Raw genomic sequence first — 6,529 nt, 5'->3', positions numbered from 1 at the left:
ATATATATGAATGATGTATCGTAATTGGAGGAGATAGGAGAAAGAATTCATTTAATGAGTTTCTTCCTTTGAATGTGGTGGATTAGGCCCAATATTTGTGTGTTCTCTTGTTTGCATGAAAAAAGGTTGCATAGGCAAATATAAATTACATGCATATTTTAAATACCCAGTTTGCACATGCCTAGGGAGAGATTTTTTGCTGGTTTCTTACTAGAGATGCACCTGCTATAACATACTATGGATTCTAAAACCCCTTAGCATTACGGAAACTTGGATCTGTATCCAGATTTTTGCAACTCATCCCTTTCTCTGTAACTGGGTAAACTGAAGACTCAGATCTGGACACCCTCAAACTCTGAGGAAGTTTTAAAGTGGATCCCATCTTTTTGACTCAGATGATCTATAACTTTTTAATGTGAAAACTGATGGGCAAAAATGAACCAGGCACAGTTCAGGAGTGGCTTGGTCTCTATATTTTACTGAAAAATAAAAATGTCTGATAACTGTTAATATAAGAATTTAAGTAAAATATACACAGTATGGTAACTCCACCAGTTAAAAGGCACGCTTTGCTTTGAGCAAAATTCAGGGTTGTCATTTTCTGTGCCAATGCCTAGAGCATCCAAGTCTGACATTTTGATAATACTGACCTCGTCTTTTCTCTCTGCCCAACTGATAGGGTTATTGAAAACTGCAGACAGTTTTTTGCATTAAAAAACCTAAAGTAACAAGCAGAAAAAACAAACAGTTGTGACCAGAGAGAACCTTGAGGGGGTTCAGAGAAGGGTGATGAAAATGATTAGGGGCTCTACTCTACTGGAATATAAAAGTGTCCGATATCTGTTAATATGGAGCTACAGGGGGGATGAATTTGCCCCAGGGTCTCAGAGATCACTTTGGAGCCAAAGGAATTAAACCAATTTCTTAAAGCAAAAGCAGCTTTAACTTTTAGTGAATATTTATGAAAGAAAGTTACCCAGGAAGCAAGTGTGACGGGTTGGATCACAGAAACCCCCTTGGGAGCTGCCACCCGATGTGCCAAGACTACCCCTGCTTCTGTTTTCCCTGCCAGCTCAGGATTCCAGCCCCCTGTCTTGCTGAGCGAGACACTCCAGTCTGGCTCCAACACAGACCCAGGGTCCGAATCACTTGTCCCAAAACTGCAAGTTTACCCAAAAACAGCTCACAGGAGTGTGCTTGTCTTTAGCACTCAGATGACCAACTCCCAATGGGGTCTAAACCCAGATAAATCCGTTTTACCCTGCATAAAGCTTATGCAGGGCAAACTCATAAATTGTTCGCCCTCTATAACACAGATAGAGAGATATGCACAGTCGTTTGCTCCCCCAGGTATTAATACATACTCTGAGTAAATTACTAAATAAAAAGTGATTTTATTAAATACAGACAGTAGGATTTAAGTGGTTCAAAGTAGTAACAGACAGAACAAAGTAAGTCACAAGCAAAATAAAATAAAATGCGCAAATCTATGCCTAATCAACTAAATACAGATAATCTCACCCTCAGAGATGCTTCAGTAAGTTTTTCTCAGACTGGACACCTTCCAGGCCTGGGCACAATTCTTTCCCCTGGTACAGCTCTTGTTCCAGCTTAGGTGTTAGCTAGGGGCTTCTCCATGATGGCTCCTCTCCCTCTCTGTTCTCTTCCACCCCTTTATATATCTTTTGCATAAGGCGGGAACTCTTTGTCCCTCTGGGATTCCACCCCCCCTCACTGGAAAAGCACCAGGTTAAAGATGGATTCCAGTTCAGGTGACATGATCACATGTCACTGCAAGACTTCATTACTCACTTGCCAGCACACACATATACAGGAAGACTCACAGGTAAACAGCCATCTGCAGACAATGGGAGTCATCAAGATTCCAAACCATCATTAATGGCCCACACTTTACATAATTACAATAGGCCCTCAGAGTTACATTTTATATTTCTAGTTTTAGATACAAGAGTGGTACATTTCTACAAATCAGATGATCATACTCAGTAGATTATGCACTTTGTAATGATACCTTACAAGAGACCTTTTGCACGAAGCATATCCCAGTTGCATTATATTCACTTATTGTCAAATTTTTATAAAACTATCCCAGTTACATTATACTCACTTATATTTTTATAAAACCATATAGACTGCACAACGTCACAGCAAGCACCACTCTTAGTGCAGGCCTCTTTCAGAAACAGAGCTACACTCCGCCCCCGCATAGGAAAAATTCTGGGCTTGCACAAATTGGTAGCAAGAGCAGAATCTAACACTATTATAACAAACAGAGCTTGTGCACATCAGGATTACCACATGGAGGGCCATTTCACAGCTTTCCAGGAGTTTAGGGTTGAGACCTAATTTGTGTATATAATAACACAAACTAACAACCAGAAGCAAATCCACACAACCATCATTTTTGCTTGCATATGGACCTTTCTTCATAGACAAACAGAAATGTTTATTTTATTAGTTAACAATATTGCAATAGTGCCTAGATGCCAGCTAGGTAAGGGTTCCATTGTGCTAGGAGGAGCTGTACTAATATGTAGAAAATTGTAGTCTATACTAAATGTGCTTGTTGTTTGAATTAATCAGCAATGAACGCTGCAGCCGACCCCTTACCCTAACCATAGAATATAGGGCAGCTGCAAGCCATAATTTAGGACTCCATGGTTCATATTTGGCCCTCAGATTGCCATTGGGCCACTCTAGTTTCCATGACAAAGTTACAGTGAAAGCAGTGTTTGATTTGCTGTCTGTGTTTCAATATACTCATAGCTGGAAAAATCATTTTAAATGTTTTTTAAAATGGTGAGCACAATACTCATCCTCACACAGAACTCAGGGTTGGGAGGCACATTGTACACCAGATGTGGGCAACCTATGGCACGTGTGCCGAAGGCAGCATGCGAGATGATTTTCAGTGGCACTCTCACTGCCCGGGTCCTGGCCACTGGTCCGGGGGGCTCTGCATTTTAATTTAATTTTAAATGAAGCTTTTAAAACATTTTAAAAACCTTATTTACTTTACATACAACAATAGTTTAGTTATATATTATAGACTTATAGAAAGAGACCTTCTAAAAACGTTAAAATGTATTACCGGCACGCAAAACCTAAAATTAGAGTGAATAAATGAAGACTTGGCACACCACTTCTGAAAGGTTGCCGACCCCTGTTGTACACCCATACACTGCTCTCCATCCACACCCCACATACTGAAACTGAAAGCTAGGGAATGAAACTCACACTTTGCTCAGCCTCTGAAGTTCAAACACAATGCACCCTTGGATGCCATTTCAATAAAAGTTCATTAATTTGAAAGGAACATAGAAAGCTATCCTTTTCCAAAAATACTTTCTGGGCCCAGTTTGTCTGGATTGGCAGCAATACAATATGTTCCTATATGGCAGACCTTATAGAGATAGAGAGGCTAAACTCTTACTTACATCCTATCTGGTATAATTGAAATCCAGTCTTATGGTAAGATTTATTCTGTTTGTTTTAAAGGGCCAGGGATTGTATTTTATGATACCTTCTAATCTCAGTTATACTGTAGCATCTGGAATCCTGTTAACAGAACAGATCATGCACTCATAACAGGACTCAGGGAGATCTGATCACTGAGGGCCCAATTCAATGGAACATCTTGCAGAGTACAATACTACTGAATGTGAGCAAAGGTAGCAAAATTTGGCCCTGAAGAATGTATATAACTGTATTATCCTATTCCCTACACTGCTTATGCCTTTGATAAAACTGTAATGTTTGGAGAGATCAACTTTTAAATAAACGGTGTTAATCGGACATTCATTAACTAAAAGAAGATACAGTGCATGTAAAACCTGTAGGCTTAAACTTCTTGACAATGTCTGTTACAGACACCAAGGAACAAAACAAACAAAACCAAAAAAGACATTTTAAATACCAAAATAGCAGAAGCAGAAATTGTGTAAGAAACAGTCAACAGGAAGCAGAGCAGCAAAGAGAATTAGAGGAGAAGAGCTTGGAGAAAAGCAAGAGGAAGCGACACAGGACAGAAAAGAACAAATAGTGACAGGGGAAAAAAGTAGATAAGAAGTTCAAGCGTCTATTTGATCAAAGAGAAAAATAGGACAGATTTGTATTCAGTTTGCCTTAGGCTGCCAAACTTCTATTGTAACTTTGGGAAAATGCCACATGCTGCTAACTATAGTATTACCAACACGAGAGAGAAAAGAACCACCAGCTATCTAAAATATAGAGAGAAAAACAGAGTTGTAAAATAAATAAAATTAGAATGTACAGAATCCTGCAAAAAATACAGAGAAGTTCTAAAGCCATAGGATATGTCACTTTTTATGTAACCCTGATTTTTTCCTTTCCTTAATATTGTGGCAGACGAGTTTTGGCAGATATTAGCATGTGTTGTTTTAGTGAGACATTTACCTCATGTAAATTGGCTCAGCAGCAGCCCAGGGGCCTATTCTCCACTTGCTATACCAGGTTTAAAACTAGCTGAAGTGGTCTTAAACTGGTGTAATGGAGGGGACAATCAAGCTTGTGACAAGTCTGCTGCCCCCTGATCAACAGGGCCGGCTCTGGCTTTTCCCCCCCCCCCCCCCCCCGGCGGCCAGAGCGCAGGGCAGCGAGCCGGGGGGAGGGCGGCCAGAGCGCTGCGGGGAGGGCTGCGAGCCCTGCTGTGGCCCCGCTGTCCCCGGCGGCCGGAGCGCTGCGCCGCCGCCCCCCTCCAGGTGCCGCCCCAAGCACCAGCTTGGGTGCCTGGTGCCTGGAGCCGGCCCTGCTGATCAAGTCAGGCAAGTGTATTGTTAAAACGGGCAGAGTTTAGTCTTGGCTATAAGGGGGCACATCTGTTCTAAATATGAGCATATGTCTACTGGGCATGCTCAAAAGTAATTCGTTACTCACATATTATGTTAATATATAACAAAATATTTTTCTAACCGAAGGTCTGATCCTGCACCCAGGCTCATACCTTAGGTTGATCTCAGCAGATACAGGATCGAGCTCTTAGTCCTGAACCAAACCTTCAATAGAAACTCTTTATATGCCATGTTTCAAAAGGAGAGAAAGTTTGCATTTTGTGATGCTAGCGAAAGAACAGCTGAGAGAAGAAATATAATTGCTCAGTCTGAGGTTCTCCAACAAGGAGTAAAACTTAAAGCATGAAATATATCAAACTTTCAGCCCAATACAAAATTCAGGAAATATCATAAGGAAGTTTGACGATCTAGTAGCAGGAGAGCTGTTTGTAAAGAGCTAAGATTTTCCAGAGAAAGATCCAGGAAATGAAAAGAAACAGAGACTGCCTGTGACAAAAACTACTGGGTAACTTGGCAAAGCCATGGACTCCTAATTCTTAGACCATTTCAAAAACAACACTCCTCTTAAAACAAACATTACAGAAAAGAGAACCTATCATTCTCAATGAAGTAGAAATACCTGCATAGGGATGGAGTTTCTGGAGTAGACTCCTCAATGCTTCTAACTATTATTTACTTTTACTCATCTTGGATTCTTAACCCTAATATGTTCTGACTCTGTTATACCTACAGAACCTGGTGCCCAGAAAGAATGGGATGGGGCTGGACTGGAGAAAGCATATGCTGCCCAGATTCTTGGTTACCTCGGGCCTGTTGCAGCCCCCAGAATAAGTCAGAGCAGCCTAGGGGCTGCTTTAAGTTATTGCAGCCCTTATGTAATTGCCTACAGGCTATATCACAGCCCAGATTCTCAGTAGCAATATGTGCTATGGAAACATGTGTGTGTATGTGTGTATTATAGTAGGATAGTATTTAACATCTTTAGGGAGGAGACTTTACTATTGCAAATGCTGGGAAGTCTTATGAGCATCAAAGGACTATTTGAAACAATGAGAACTTTTAAAGTTAAATGAGTTTCCCAGGAAATCTCTAGGGTGACGTGAATGCAAATGTAACTCTGGTTATGCAAAAACCCAGCCTTCTGAAGCTATGCCCTGAGGAGAGCTGCATAGTCTATGAATTACCTATTCCCAGATCAAAGACCCAAACTGTATAAAAGAGTCATTCAAGGGTGTGTTTGTTCTTAGCCAAGGCTGTAAGCATAGAACATCTTGTAAGCACGGGGCAAAAAAAACTTTGGTGGGGTTTGAAGGATGGTTAAGCTGCCAGAGCGTTTGTTGGAGTTGGGGTGATCTCTGGTAACCTGATTAGGATGTGTGTAGGTTCATCTATTGTTTTCAAAATGTTTTCTCCATAATGCTTTTAAATTAAGAATAAATGTGGTTTTTAAGAACGTGTTATGTGGTAACTTAACCGTGGGCAATTATTTTGTTTGTAGCCTCTTAGGAGAAAGCAAAGCCTGCCTGCTTAGGCAGGCTGACTTACTGGGGAATTCACAGTGTAGGCAGGAAACTGTGTGGCCTGGAAATACCCCATTCTGGAGGGAGAGAGACACAGGTCTCAGCCCAAGAGAGGTGACAGAGAGGAGCAAAAGTCTGAGAGTGGGTGCCTTGGCTGGACCATGGAGGGGGAATACA

The sequence above is a fragment of the Terrapene carolina genome, unplaced genomic scaffold, assembly GCF_002925995.2.
Source record: "Terrapene carolina triunguis isolate 2854851 unplaced genomic scaffold, T_m_triunguis-2.0 Scaffold85, whole genome shotgun sequence".
Lineage (NCBI taxonomy): Eukaryota > Metazoa > Chordata > Testudines > Emydidae > Terrapene > Terrapene triunguis.
The sequence above is the reverse complement of the archived record's forward strand: the minus strand, read 5'-3'. Positions refer to the sequence as shown.